The 16,433-nt window shown below is 42.6% G+C and overlaps 1 protein-coding gene across 6 annotated transcripts in view; it reads right to left on the bottom strand.

Moving 5' to 3' along the window:
• The window catches only part of AKAP6 (A-kinase anchoring protein 6), a 626,632-nt gene that overhangs the window by 584,901 nt on the left and 25,298 nt on the right, over positions 1-16,433 (bottom strand). Inside the window, exon 3 of one of the 6 annotated variants that reach the window (XM_054449569.2) lies at positions 12,564-12,692. The exons of the other annotated variants lie outside the window; for them this stretch is intronic. The gene's annotated coding sequence lies outside the window, so the exon portion shown is untranslated. The remainder of the gene's footprint in view (positions 1-12,563; positions 12,693-16,433) is intronic. 6 annotated transcript variants of the gene reach the window in all.

The following is a 16,433-nucleotide window of genomic DNA, read 5'->3' as shown; positions in this document are numbered from 1 at the left end:
ATGGGAATAGCCCCTATCTGTGTTACAGGTACATGGAAAAATGGAATGGATATAGGTGCTCTCCCAGTACAGTTTGTAATGTTACTCTCACTGTAGATCCTCATCAACAAATTTACCGAACATACATCTGCAACGAATTTTGCCATCAGCCAAGATTCCCAAACCTCCAACTATTACCTTTCCTCAGCGAACTTTGCTAGATAAGTCCACCCAGTTTTGCCAGGGATGCCCAAGCTCATGCAGTGCTCAAAATTTCTGGTTTTGGCCTGGTGATTATAACTAATGTCTGCAAATTGCCAATCTCAGCTCTACAGCAAAATGGGTTCTACTGGACCAAACTCAAAATTCTCTTTTTTGGGAAAATAAAACCAAGGGAATTAACCAGAGCCAAACCTGCATCCCATTCTTAGCAGGCATAAGTATGGCCACCAGCTACCTGGGTGTGTCGGCAGCCTTGGGATTTTTTGGAGCTGTCCTCACCCCCTTACTTTGTTTGTCCATATCTACTTGTCTTAAAACCCAAAGAGCCTTCTGTCTTTGTGGCCAATCTATTCACCAATGCCTCCACACTAACTGAACTGAAGTATGCCCAGACGTCCTCAGAGTCCCTGGCAATCTGTCTCTTCCAGTAGCAATCCATGGGCATTTCATCTTGCCCAGGATGAGGAGGGCTATCCAATTAATTCTCCTTCTCATGGGACTCGGCATTATAGCTGGTACAAGAACTGAAATTGCTAGAATTATAAAGTCCTCTTTAATCTATAGCCAACTCTCAAAGGAAATAGCCAACAACATTGATGCCATGGCTCAGACCTTAACAACCATGTAAGAACAAATAAACTATTTAGCAGCTATAGTCCTCCAAAAATCATCAAGGGCTAGATAGGTTAATGGCAGCACAGAGAGGAATTTGTTTAGCCTTAGAAGAAAAATGTTGCTTTTAGGTAAAACAATCAAGAAACATACAAGGCAACATCACACAACTCCCAAATCCAACCTCCAGTTTACAGGAACAAGCCTCTCAGGGTTCGTTAAATTGGGAAGGAAACTAGAAATGGTTCAACTGGGTTCTTCCCTTTTTAGGCCTACTTGTTAGTCTCCTACTTTTGCTCCTTTTTGGTCCATGTCTTTTAAATCTAATAAACCCATTTGTCTCCTCTCATGTTCAGGCCATCAAGCTCCAGATGATTCTCAGTGAGGGATACCATCCTCTCAATATTCAAGTCATCTTTCTACAGAAGAGCCCCAGACTGCCCATCAGTGGCATGACAGAGGCAAAATCCTGCCTATATCCCTTAGACCTGGCTGTATACCACTTTTACCAACCCATAGAGCTACCCTGCCCTGACAACTAACAAGAGACCAAGACCCACAGAACAACCATCACTGCCCCTCTGTCAGCAGAAAGCAGTTACAGAAGACTGACCTTTATCCATTCTCCCAAAGAATTGGGTCTTCAACTCTTTAGGGAGGAAATGTTAAAGTAGATAGCTAGACAGACATGAGCAGGGCAGGACAATCCTTGCATCCCCACAAACACACACCAAGGAATATCAGGCAACCATCAGGTAATAGGCAGTTGTTAAACTGTCTCTCTAAAATAATAAAATTATAATGGGTCACAGCCAATGCCAGGGAAAGGTAGCCTCCAAACAGATAGATAACACCTGAAGCTGGTGATCAGCGGCTTCCTGATACGATGTCAGGAGTTGGGTGAGTGGACTTACGCATGAACACAAAGAGGTAAAATGGCAGAATTTAACTGGTATACGACCTTCCTCTAGGAACACTCAACTGACAAGGAAAAACCACCTCAAATGAGCATGTGCACAACTTCAATAAACACACTGTGCATGCAGCCACTCCCAAGTGCTGCCAGGCCACTGCAAATGTGGACAGCCCACCCCAAGGAAAACTCAAGGGAGGAGAAACGCAACACCCCAGAGCATGCCAACATATAAAACCCCAAGTTAAAGGTCAAACTGCGGGGGAGGAGCCAAGACAGCCAAATAGAAACAGCTCTGGTCTACAGCTCCCAGCGTGAGCGACGCAGAAGATGGGTGATTTCTGCATTTCCAACTGAAGTACCAGGTTCATCTCACCGGGGAGTGCCAGACAGTAGGTGCAGGACAGTGGGTGCAGCACACCGTGCGTGAGCCGAAGCAGGGCGAGGCATTGCCTCACCCGGGAAGCGCAAGGGGTCAGGAAATTCCCTTTCCTAGTCAAAGAAAGGGGTGACAGACGGCACCTGGAAAATTGGGTCACTCCCACCCTAATACTGTGCTTTTCCAATGGGCTTAAAAAACAGCACACCAGGAGATTATATCCCGCACCTGGCTCAGAGGGTCCTACGCCCATGGAGTCTCACTCATTGCTAGCACAGCAGTCTGAGATCAAACTGCAAGGTGGCAGCAAGGCTGGGGGAGGAGCGCCCGCCATTGCTGAGTTAGTTGTTTCATTAGGTAAACAAAGCGGCCGGGAAGCTCAAACTGCGTGGAGCCCACCACAGCTCAAGGAGGCCTGCCTGCCTCTGTAGGCTCCACCTCTGGGGGCAGGGCACGGACAAACAAAAAGACAGCAGTAACCTCTGCAGACTTAAATGTCCCTCTCTGACAGCTTTGAAGAGAGTAGTGGTTCTCTCAGCACGCAGCTTGAGATCTGAGAATGGGCAGACTGCCTCCTCAAGTGTGTCCCTGACCCCTGAGTAGCCTAACTGGGAGGCACCCCCCAGTAGGGGCGGACTGACACCTCACACAGCCAGGTACTACTCTGAGACAAAACTTCCAGAGGAATGATCAGGCAGCAGCATCTGCGGTTCAAAAATATCTGCTGTTCTGCAGCCACCACTGCTGATACCCAGGCCAACAGGGTCTGGAGTGGACCTCTAGCAAACTCCAGAAGACCTGCAGCTGAGGGTCTTGTCTGTTAGAAGGAAAACTAACAAACAGAAAGGACATCCACACCAAAAACCCATCTGTACATGACCATCATCAAAGACCAAAGGTAGATAAAACCACAAAGATGGGAAAAAAACACAGCAGAAAAACTAGAAACTCTAAAAATCAGAGCACCTCTACTCCTCCAAAGGAACGCAGCTCCTCACCAGCAACGGAACAAAGCTGGATGGAAAATGACTTTGACGAGTTGAGAGAAGAAGGCTTCCGACAATCAAACTACTCCGAGCTATAGGAGGAAATTCGAAACAATGGCAAAAAAGTTAAAAGCTTTGAAAAAAAAAATTAGACAAATGGATAACTAGAATAACCAATGCAGAGAAGTCCTTAAAGGACCTGATGGAGCTGGAAACCAAGGCACGAGAGCTACGTGACGAATACAGAAGCCTCAGTAGCTGATGCGATCAACTGGAAGAAAGGGTATCAGTGATGGAAGACAAAATGAATGAAATGAAGTGAGAAGAGAAGTTTAGAGAAAAAAGAATAAAAAGAAAAGAACAAAGCCTCCAAGAAATATGGGACTATGTGAAAAGACCAAATCTACGTCTGATTGGTGTACCTGAAAGTGACGGGGAGAATGGAACCAAGTTGGAAAACACTCTGCAGGATATTATCCAGGAGAACTTCCCCAATCTAGCAAGGCAGGCCAACATTCAGATTCAGGAAATACAGAGAACGCCACAAAGATACTCCTTGAGAAGATCAACTCCAAGACACATAATTGTCAGATTCACCAAAGTTGAAATGAAGGAAAAAATGTTAAGGGCAGCCAGAGAGAAAGGTCAGGTTACCCACAAAGGGACGCCCATCAGACTAACAGCGGATCTCTTGGCAGAAACTCTACAAGCCAGAAGAGAGTGGGGACCAATATTCAACATTCTTAAAGAAAAGAATTTTCAACCCAGAATCTCATATCCAGCCAAACTAAGCTTCATAAGTGAAGGAGAAATAAAATCTTTTACAGACAAGCAAATGCTGAGAGATTTTGTCACCACCAGGCCTGCCCTAAAAGAGCTCCTGAAGGAAGCACTAAACATGGAAAGGAACAACCAGTACCAGCCAATGCAAAAACATGCCAAATTGTAAAGACCATCAAGGCTAGGAAGAAACTGCATCAACTAACGAGCAAAATAACCAGCTAACATCATAATGACAGGATCAAATTCACACATAACAATATTAACTTTAAATGTAAATGGACTAAATGCTCCAATTAAAAGACACTGACTGGCAAATTGGATAAAGAGTCAAGACCCATCAGTGTGCTGTATTCAGGAAACCCATCTCACATGCAGAGACACACATAAGCTCAAAATAAAGGGATATAGGAAGATCTACCAAGGAAATGGAAAACAAAAAAAGGCAGGGGTTGCAATCCTAGTCTCTGATAAAACAGACTTTAAACCAACAAAGATCAAAAGAGACAAAGAAGGCCATTATAGAACGGGAAAGGGATCAATTCAACAAGAAGAGCTAACTGTCCTAAATATATATGCACCCAAAACAGGAGCACCCAGATTCATAAAGCAAGTCCTTAGAGACCTACAAAGAGACTTAGACTCCCACACAATAATAATGGGAGACTTCAACATCCCACTGTCAACATTAGACAGATCAACGAGACAGAAAGTTAACAAGGATACCCAGGAATTTAACTCAGCTCTGCACCAAGCGGACCTAATAGACATCTACAGAACTCTCCACCCCAAATCAACAGAATATACATTCTTTTCAGCACCACACCACACCTATTCCAAAATTGACCACATAGTTGGAAGTAAAGCACACCTCAGCAAATGTAAAAGAACAGAAATTACAACAAACTGTGTCTCAGACCACAGTGCAATCAAACTAGAACTCAGGATTAAGAAACTCACTCAAAACCGCTCAACTACATGGAAACTGAACAACCTGCTCCTGAGTAACTACTGGGTAAATAATGAAATGAAGGCAGAAATAAAGATGTTCTTTGAAACCAACGAGAACAAAGACACAACATACCAGAATCTCTGTGACACATTCAAAGCAGTGTGTAGAGGGAAATTTATACCACTAAATGCCCACAAGAGAAAGCAGGAAAGATCCAAAATTGATACCCTAACATCACAATTAAAAGAACTAGAAAAGCAAGAGCAAACACATTCAAAAGCTAGCAGAAGGCAAGAAATAACTAAGATCAGAGCAGAACTGAAGGAAATAGAGACACAAAAAACCCTTCAAAAAATTAATGAATCCAGGAGCTGGTTTTTTGAAAAGATCAACAAAATTGATAGATCACTAGCAAGACTAATAAAGAAGAAAAGAGAGAAGAATCAAATAGACACGATAAAAAATGATAAAGGGGATATCACCACCAATCCCACAGAAATACAAACTACCATCAGAGAATACTATAAACACCTCTACGCAAATAAACTAGAAAATCTAGAAGAAATGGATAAATTCCTCGACACATACAACCTCCCAAGACTAAACCAGGAAGAAGTTGAATCTCTGAATAGACCAATAACAGGCTCTGAAATTGAGGCAATAATCAATAGCTTACCAACTAAAAAAAGTACAGGACCAGATGGATTCACAGCCGAATTCTATCAGAGATACAAAGAGGAGCTGGTACCATTCCTTCTGAAACTATTCCAATCAATAGAAAAAGAGGGAATCCTCCCTAACTCATTTTATGAGGCCAGCATCATCCTGATACCAAAGCCGGGCAGAGACACAACAAAAAAAGAGAATTTTAGACCAATATCCTTGATGAACATTGATGCAAAAATCCTCAATAAAATACTGGCAAACAGAATCCAGCAGCATATCAAAAAGCTTATCCACCATGATCAAGTGGGCTTCATCCCTGGGATGCAAGGCTGGTTCAATATACACAAGTCAATAAATGTAATCCAGCATATAAACAGAACCAAAGACAAAAACCACATGATTATCTCAATAGATGCAGAAAAGGCCTTTGACAAAATTCAACAACCCTTCATGCTAAAAACTCTCAATAAATTAGGTATTGATGGGACGTATCTCAAAATAATAAGAGCTATCTATGACAAACCCACAGCCAATATCATACTGAATGGGCAAAAACTGGAAGCATTCCCTTTGAAAATGGGCACAAGACAGGGATGCCCTCTCTCACCACTCCTATTCAACATAGTGTTGGAAGTACTGGCCAGGGCAATCAGGCAGGAGAAGGAAATAAAGGGTATTCAGTTAGGAAAAGAGGAAGTCAAATTGTCCCTGTTTGCAGATGACATGATAGTATATCTAGAAAACCCCATCGTCTCAACCCAAAATCTCCTAAAGCTGATAAGCAACTTCAGCAAAGTCTCAGGATACAAAATCAATGTACAAAAACCTCAAGCATTCTTATACACCAACAACAGACAAACAGAGAGCGAAATCATGAGTGAACTCCCATTCACAATTGCTTCAAAGAGAATAAAATACCTAGGAATCCAACTTACAAGGGATGTGAAGGACCTCTTCAAGGAGAACTACAAACCACTGCTCAATGAAATAAAAGAGGATACAAACAAATGGAAGAACATTCCATGCTCATGGGTAGGAAGAATCAATATCGTGAAAATGGCCATACTGCCCAAGGTAATTTATAGATTCAATGCCATCCCCATCAAGCTACCAATGACTTTCTTCACAGAATTGGAAAAAACTACTTTAAAGTTCATATGGAACCAAAAAAGAGCCCGCATCGCCAAGTCAATCCTAAGCCAAAAGAACAAAGCTGGAGGCATCACGCTACCTGACTTCAAACTATACTACAAGGCTATGGTAACCAAAACAGCATGGTACTGGTACCAAAACAGAGATATAGACCAATGGAACAGAACGGAGCCCTCAGAAATAATGCTGCATATCTACAACTATCTGATCTTTGACAAACCTGACAAAAACAGGAAATGGGGAAAGGATTCCCTACTTAATTAATGGTGCTGGGAAAACTGGCTAGCCATATGGAGAAAGCTGAAACTGGATCCCTTCCTTACGCCTTATACAAAAATTAATTCAAGATGGATTAAAGACTTAAATGTTACACCTAAAACCATAAAAACCCTAGAAGACAACCTAGGCAATACCATTCAGGATACAGGCATGGGCAAGGACTTCATGTCTAAAACACCAAAAGCAATGGCAACAAAAGCCAAAATTGACAAATGGGATTTAATTAAACTAAAGAGCTTCTGCACAGCAAAAGAAACTACCATCAGAGTGAACAGGCAACCTACAGAATGGGAGATAATTTTTGCAACCTACTCATCTGACAAAGGGCTAATATCCAGAATCTACAATGAACTCAAACAAATTTACAAGAAAAAAACAAACAACCCCATCAAAAAGTGGGCGAAGGATATGAACAGACACTTCTCAAAAGAAGACATTTATGCAGCCAAAAAACACATGAAAAAATGCTCACCATCACTGGCCATCAGAGAAATGCAAATCAAAACCACAATGAGATACCGTTTCACACCAGTTAGAATGGCAATCACTAAAAAGTCAGGAAACAACAGGTGCTGGAGAGGATGTGGAGAAATACGAACACCTTTACACTGTTGGTGGGACTGTAAACTGGTTCAACCATTGTGGAAGTCAGTGTGGCGATTCCTCAGGGATCTAGAACTACAAATACCATTTGACCCAGCCATCCCGTTACTGGGTATATACCCAAAGGATTATAAATCATGCTGCTATAAAGACACATGTACACGTATGTTTATAGCGGCACTACTCACAATAGCAAAGACTTGGAACCAACCTAAATGTCCAACAACGATAGACTGGATTAAGAAAATGTGGCACATATACACCATGGAATACTATGCAGCCATAAAAAATGATGAGTTCATGTCCTTTGTAGGGACATGGATGAAACTGGAAACCATCATTCTCAGCAAACTATCACAAGGACAAAAAGCCAAACACTGCATGTTCTCACTCATAGGTGGGAATTGAACAATGAGAACACATGGACACAGGAAGGGGAACATCACACACCGGGGACTATTGTGGGGTGGGGGGAGGGGGGAGGGATAGCATTAGGAGATATACCTAATGCTAAATGACGAGTTAATGGGTGCAGCACACCAACATGGCACATGTATACATATGTAACAAACCTTCACGTTGTGCACATGTACCCTAAAACTTAAAGTATAATAATAATAATAAAAAAAAAAAAAAAAAAAGGTCAAACTGGGCACTTGGATCTTTCAAGTTGCCCACTTGGCCCTCTTCCAAGTATACTTTACTTCCTTTCATTCCTACTCTAAAACTTTTTAATAAACTCTCACTCCTGCTCAAAAACTTGCCTTGGTTTCTCACTCTGCCTTATGCCACTTGGACAAATTCTTTCTTCCAAGGAGGCAAGAATCCAGTTAATGCAGACCTGTACATATTCGCCACTGCTAACATTAGTACCCTGAAGTTTTACTCTTTAAAAACACAGGCCGGGCGCGGTAGCTCTGTAATCCCAGCACTTTGGGAGGCCAAGGCAGGCAGATCATGAGGTCAGGAGATCGAGACCATCCTGGCTAACATGGTGAAACCCCCTCTCCACTAAAAATACAAAAAAATTAGCCGGGCATGGTGGCAGGCACCTGTAGTCCTAGCTACTCAGGAGGCTGAGGCAGGAGAATGGCGTGACCCCGGGAGGCGGAGGTTGTAGTGAGCCGAGATCGCACCACTGCACTCCTGCCTGGGTGACAGAGCAAGACTCTGTCTCAAAAAAAAAAAAAAAAAAAAAAAAGGAAAAGAAAAACACAAAGCCTTGTAACTAATGCTGTCTAGAAACCTTCATTTGCAAAATGCTGATTGGTTTGAAAAATAATGTCAGAAAACAAGTTTTACCATTATCAGCTACATTTTAAAAATTGGTATTTATTCATATAATTTCCTCATTCAAACAGTGAAAATTAAAAGTCCTGCCTTCTTGGTAAATTCAGCAGTGATTCTTAACCCTTTTTGCCCATCAGACTCAAATGAAAAGATTAAAATACCCTGTCCCTGACACCACCCCAATAGATCATGATTTTTAATTGGCTTGACGCAGGACACAGGTATTGGCATTTTTTTCAAACTCCTCACGTGTACAGCCAGGTTCAGTACCACCAAACTGATACAGAATGAGAACTGAATTTAGACCCATGATCTGAACATAATTAACTGCCTTCTCTTCACTTTCCCATATCTGAATTTTATTCTGCAAAATGACGTTAATCAAAGGTCAATTCTCCTGACTGAATATAGTTAAGATAAAACTATAATCATAAAGAACTCTGAAGTAATGGAAACAAGGAAGTGGTTACTGTTATCTTGATAATTGAAACCAATTGTTGGCATTGCTGACAATGAAGCCACAAGATTTTGATGATGGTGAGATTATACAGCAAGCATGAAGCAAATCTGTAATTTTGAGATAGAAATATATTACATCACCTTACCAAAGAATTTATTGCATTGCCGAATTTACCATTAAATTCAAACAAAGAAGCAGCAGAGGGACAGACAAACAAAGGAGTAGTAGAGGGACAGAGAGAAGAAAGGGATATGAGAAGCTTGGACCATGAGAAGTGTAAGCACAGATCCAGATGATAGCAAAGCGCCTGAGAAAGAAGCTATTAGTACCAAGGCTTGCCTGCCTCTCCCTTGCTTACTCTTCCCTTCCCACATCTCCCTGAAAAGCCAATGGACTAAGTGGGGTTCCTTACTGAGATCATAACCCTCAGATTGCCTCTGTCCTCAACAGTGGAGGGAAGTCAGCCCCTCACTGCTGGCAGAAGTTAGATCCCCCTAGAATCTAAAACATCACTTAATATCAAATCAGATTTCAGAAGTGAGAATCAATAGACTGAACCCTAGAATCAGGATTCTCTGAGTCTCAATGCAGCTTCAGAAGAAGAGGGCAAGTGGCACCTCCAGATGTGTAAGCTCTGCACTGGCAAATCTCACCTTCTCTGAGAATGAGAGTAACAGACCCACTTGGCCTGCAGAAGACGGCATACTTCCACTCTCACACACCAGGAGCATCACCATGACAGTAACACAGCTGGCTACATAAGGACAAAACACGAGAAACACCTCACACAATCAGAGAGATGCAGAAAGGTGGCAGGTATGGACCTGTGTTGGAATTTCACATGGACAAAAGTCTCCAGCTCCTTCCAAATATATTTTTAATGACTTAATTTGGTCAGGATTTTGGTGATACAGCTTAGCAACCAGCACAAAGTAACTTCCCTATCCCTTCCTTCAATACACCCACAACTCCTCATTCAGGTCTTCTCACTCTTTCCCAGTCAGGGTAACCTCCAGGTTTTCAGTTTCCTAAACAGGGCCTGGGCTACTGCAATGATTCTTCATGCAGTCATGATTGAACTCTTATTTCTAGGAGACTGAAGCAGGCTTCTAATAGCCACCAGTTATCAAGTACATGTTATGTTGATAGTTTATCTCTATTTATCCCTGTTTATGTTGATAGGTTATCCCTATTTTATAGAGAAGGAAGTTGAAGCACAGAGAAATTGAATAATTTCTGCCTATGGTCACATCATTAGTAAGCAGTAGAGCAGGCTTTCAACTCAAGCTTGTCTGATCTTTAAAATAATAATGGTGGGTTCTTATATAGCATTAAGTGCCAGGCACTGGTCTAAACACTCTAAATACTAACTTACTCAATCTTCACAATAACCGTAGGAGAAAGGTACTATTTTTACCACTGCCACTATACAGATGAGAAAACTGAGGGGTAAAGTTCAGCAACTCTTTTAAGGTTGCAAAGCTAAAAATTGGCAGCACCAGAATTCAAACCCAGGCAGGCTGGTTTCAGTATCCATACAGGCCTTACCCACTGCCCATACTGCCCCCTCTTTCTCTCTGTAACTTGGTTCTTTCTATAATCATTCATTCAAATATTGCTTAGGCCTCTACTATGTACCTAACACCTTACCAGGAATTGAACAAAGATTACTAGTATTTGACAGGATATCTCCCTCAGAGAGCAGTAATCTAGATGGGCAAAACCAGTGAAAGAATACAAGAAGGCTGTTACTAAAATGTGAGGTGAGGCAATGCATGCTAGGGTACCAGGAGGACTTGAGCACTGGCACAGACAGGAGGGCCTCACTGAGCACTGAAGGTGAGTTTCCGGTAGGGAGAATAACATGTGAGCAAAGATGAAAGTGAAGAGGACTGCAGGAGGAAGGAGGTAACTCCTTCCCATGCCAGGCTCTGCATTCCTGTTTCACATGTATTATGTATCTCATTTAATCCTCCTGCAGGCCTATGAAACATCCTTAAAAAAGAAAACGAGGTGCAGAAATTCCAACAATTCATACGTGATCACACAACAACCAAGTGACAGAGCTAGGTTTGTCTGCTTCCAACACTCTTTCTCTAAACCTGGAACCTCTTCACACAAGTAAATACCAACAGATGAGGCCAGGGTAACAGGCAAACGTCGACAGGGCCAGGAAGAATCTAACCATTCTGATTTCTAGTATCCTTAGTGGGCTCTTTGTCCTTCTTCCATTCCCCAGAGGAGGAGTACCTGCATTTTCAACTTAGAAATCTCCTCCTACGGTGTTCCCACTGCAAACAAGCTCCCTCTCTACACACTGACAAATAGTGACTTGCCTATTTGCTGCCCTCTAAAGCCAGCCAAGCCAATCAGAGAATGGGCCTGGCTGAAGCAGGCTCTGGCTGGTGGATCCAGCTGGTGAGGGGATACAGGCCAGGCTTAGGGAAACTCGAGGATCCCCTAATCCAGCTCCTTTCCCTCCTAACAGGGAAAAACTGAGGCCCAGAGAAAGGCATGAGTCACTCAAGGATATACATTCCCCCACCTCCAACACACACAAAAAAATTCTTAACCCCATAAAAGTGCTTTGGCAAGCAGGGATCTGAAATTCCTGCAACAGCTTGGGGAGGAGGTAACTAAGAATCTACCTTCCCACATAGTCTGTCTTTAGACTCCAGTGCTGCTAAGAGTAACAAGTACAAATCTGTTTACTTAGCAAGGTTGAGGCTTGACTCAAATTTTGTGTTGTCAGGATGGGGATGGGGGTGGAAGGGCATCTAAATGTGAATCATTAGCTCTTAATCAGCAACGTGGGGAGTGGGATGTTTTGGGAAAGTGTACCTTCTTGAGCACCTTGGACTTGCTTTCTTCCCTCTGCAGGGAAAGTAAGCCTGATGGTACAGCAACCACTTGCAGCCTCTTATAAGAGGCTCATAGTACTCATCACTGCCTATAACAGAAATATAGATGTTGTGATGCTTTTGCTTGTACCCTTAGGTGGCCCTCTAAACAAGCTTTAAGTAGTAGACCTAACTGCAGCAAAGGAGACTGCTGGTCAAAGAGCAAAAGAAGCACCTATTACTTCATTGTCAGAGTGTTTAAAATGTGTATCAAGGTCATTACTCATCAAATTTTCCCTCTGGGAACAGATAAAGTCTGTTGTTCTTTCTAAGGCCAAAAGACTGTGTACTGCCTGCCATTAATATTTCCTGTCACTCTTCAATTCCATTTTCACTAATCATCACATTAGACCATAGCCAAAAGACAGAACTTTAAAAAAATGTACTTACCTTAATGTGCTCAGAGTATTTATAGGTCAATTTCCCTGCTGGCTACTATTAGCATAGTTTTATAACGTATAAAGAGTATTTCTTCTCATTCTCTTTAACATTAGGTAAAATCCTCAGAGGGAGCAGAACCTAGATATGTTTAAATAAAACAGACCAATGACCTAGGGCTATAACATTCACACAGCAGTGGTTTGATATGCTTTTTTTCTCCCCCTAATCTAGGACTTACTGACCAAAAGTAAACTGAAATATTTAGGAACCTAGAGACTGGATGACCCAAAGGTGAGGAAGGTGGACCATTCCCTCTGTCTTTAAATTCTCTGTTCCCCAAGTATGCCTCTCTGTGTTTGCCTCCTAGCTCTCTGGCTACTCATAGTTCGGTTTATTTTGTACCTTCCTCTCTGCCAAGACAATAAATGTTGGTATTTCCTTGAAAAATTGCATCTACTCCCATATCTATTCCCATATCTACATCATAAACTCCCAAATTTGTACTTCAATTGATAGCTCTCTTCAGAACTTCAGGTCCATTCATCCAACTGCCACCTACACATCTCTAGGATGTCCCACAAGCTCCTCAAACTCCAACTGTAGAAAACTGAACCCACTGTTTTCTCTATCACCTTTCCTCACCCATTTCTTTCTATGGTCCCTGTCTTATTGATGGCACCACACTCCATCACTGCCCAAATCAAAGACCTGGGAATCATGCTTCACCCTTTGCTCCTCCTCACCCAAACCTCCTCACATCCTGCCAATTCCCTCTCTTGAATCTATCTACTTTTCTCCACTCACTAGCCTAGTTCAGGCCAAAATCCTCATTTCCCCAAATTGCAATAACAGCACCCTCACCTGTCTTCCAATCCATTCTTTACATTAATCTCAGTAATCTTTATAATGCATATATCTTAGCATGTCACACCCCTTGCTAAAAACCCTTCTGTTACTCCACTCTGTTTTTAGGGTGAAGCCCAAATGCCTTCACCAACTGAAGAGACCTGTACAAGTTGGCTTTCAGGCTAGGTGTGGTGGCTCACGCCTGTAATCCCAACACTTTGGGAGGCCGAGGTGGGCGGATGGCTTGAGGTCAGGAGTTCCAGACCAGCCTGGCCATCATGGTGAAACCCCATCTCTACTAAAAATTTAAAAAAATTAGCTGACAGGCACGGTGGCTCATGCCTGTAATCCCAGCACTTTGGGAGGCCAAGAGAGGCAGATCACAAGGTCAGGAGTTCGAGATCAGCCTGACCAACATGGTGAAACCCCATCTCTATTAAAAATACAAAAAAATTAGCCAGGCGTGGTGGCGCATGTCTGTAATCCCAGCTACTCAGGAGGCTGAGGCAGGAGAATTGCTTGAACCCGGGAGGCGGAGGTTGCCCTGAGCCGAGATCACGCCACTGCACTCCAGCCTGGGCAACAAAGTGAGACTCCATCTCAAAAAAAAAAAAAAAAAAAAATTAGCTGGGCATGGTGGTGCACGCCTGTGGTCCCAGCTACTCTACTCAGGAAGCTGAAGCAGTAGAATCGCTTGAACTAAGGAGGCAGAGGATGCAGTGAGCCATGATTGTGCCACTGCACTCCAGCCTGGGCAAGAGTGAGATTCCATCTCAAATGATAATAATAATAATAATAATAAGTTGGCTTTCATATACCTCTCCAGCCTCATCTCTCACCAGAATTCCTTCACATTCCATGTTTCAGCCACAGTGAATCTCTTTCCTATTCTCAAACCTGCTGCTTTCTCTCTTGCCTCCTGGCCTTGCTAGAATCACAGAATTGTAGAGAGCAAAAGGACTGAAAGATACCAAAATCAGAACTCTCCACCAACTTGCTTCTTACCTTCAGAAAATGCAATCCAATTTATTATTTATTGAGTGTCCACCAAGGGTAAAACACTATCTTAGTAGCTGCAAAGAAACTTAATGAGTAGGTCCATGTCTAAAGAGTATGCAATCTCATTGCTTTTCTTAAACTTGAGTTTAAAAGTTCAAGTTCCTGAAATTTAGCTCCCTTCCTCAAACCTAAGTTCAAGTTACACTAGGAAACGACCTGTCCTTGACTAAACTGGCTTGAGCCTATATACAGTTTTACCAGAATAAAACTTCCCTGTCAATCCAGAGCCCACATATCTCCTCCCAATCTGTATACTTCAAGAAAGCCTTCCAACATAGCCTCACCTGGCTGTTTATGCTTACATTAAAAACTCTCTAGGTTTCTGTTGGCTTTCTCAGCTGTTGCTGAAAGCACAATTGGCATCAATCACCAGGGATTCTCGGGAACTAGAAACTCTGCATTTAGTAGGTATATGTGGTTTGGTATCAGTCAGGGCTGAATAGGAATTTTTTTTTTTTGAGACGGGGTCTCCCTCTGTCACCCAGGCTGGAGTGCAGTGGCTCCATCTCTGCTCACTGCAACCTCCGCCTCCTGGGTTCAAGCGATTCTCCTGCCTCAGCCTCCTGAGTAGCTGGGATTACAGGCACATGCCACCATGGCTGGCTAATTTTTTTTTTTCAATAGTGACGAGGTTTCAGCATGTTGGTCAGGCTGGTCTCGAACTCCTGACCTCGTGATCTGCCCGCCTTGGCCTCCCAAAGTTCTGGGATTACAGGTGTGAGCCACCGCGCCTAGCCAGGATTTTTAAGTGTAAAATTATGAGGCCCAGAAAAGGGCATGGAGGCAAGAGCCATCCAGAAGAAATTTAATAGCCAGCATTCCTGAATTGCTCCTCATGACAGAACAAAATGATGGAGCTAGGCAAAGACCACCTATCTGGAATCAAAGGGCTATATTCTGTGTCTTTGCTGATTCGGGAATGTGCCTTGATAATGGAGACACAGATCTTGGTGGTAGTTTTCCTTCTTCTTGGTAGGCTTAATATTACTACCATTGAAAAAAGGCAACCACTCTGGGCAAATAACAGAAAGTCTCCCCTTCCTCCTGACTGACTGAGGGAAGGGGCACATACTTGGGTGACTAGAGATGGGCTTTGTGCAGGGACGCTGCATGTCCATGCAGACTTGGTCCTTTACGACACCTCTTTGCCCACCAAATTCATGGCTTTCACTACATAAATACATGAAATACTATCTCAAGTTTCTTAACACCCAGACCTAAAAAAGAGGGAGTCGACTTTCCAAATAGAGAAAGTGGCTATAATACATTTTTGCATATATCTTATGTACTTGGAAACTCATTTGAAGTTCCCTAATCCTGCACTATCTTCATTCGTTCATAATGGCCAATCTCTCACCATCTCCATCAGTGAAGCAGAAATTTGTATTGCTCGCAAACACAACACAAATAGAATTCCCAGCAACCAGAGTTTTATCTAGAAACAGTAATGAAACATAATAATCCCCAGATGACAAGAAGCCCAATGACTATTAATAGAGAGAAACAATATGAAAGTGTCAAATAGGGTAGAAAGCAAGCTACAGCTGGGTTGAAACACTAACTTATTAGGAATAGAATGTAGAATCAAGTGGCAAATTGTCCTACGTCTTTTTTTCTTTGTTGTTAGTCCTGATTGATCCCCAACCAGTTCAGGATGGGACACATACTAGCCTAATTTGATTTGGGAGCCAACAACCCAGGTTGTCAGATGCTCTGTTAAGGCAGGTCCCAGGCCCCAGTTTGGCTGAGTGTTCCTGGGTCTAAGATACCTTTCCTACCATCCATTGCAAAGTGGGGTTGTGTGTATATATTAGCAACAGCTGTAAGCACGACAGTGAAAAGATTAGACGTGGCACCAATTCCATGTTTTACCTGCATCTTTAGAGGACTGAAGATTCTGTACCGAGGGTAACAAAAAAACCCCATAGAACTGCACATGGAGTGACTTTCATATTTTCCAGACTTTCTGGCAAG

This window comes from Pongo pygmaeus, chromosome 15 (genome assembly GCF_028885625.2).
Source record: "Pongo pygmaeus isolate AG05252 chromosome 15, NHGRI_mPonPyg2-v2.0_pri, whole genome shotgun sequence".
Lineage (NCBI taxonomy): Eukaryota > Metazoa > Chordata > Mammalia > Primates > Hominidae > Pongo > Pongo pygmaeus.
Note: the sequence above shows the minus strand (reverse complement) of the source record. Positions and strands in the feature narration are given on the sequence as shown.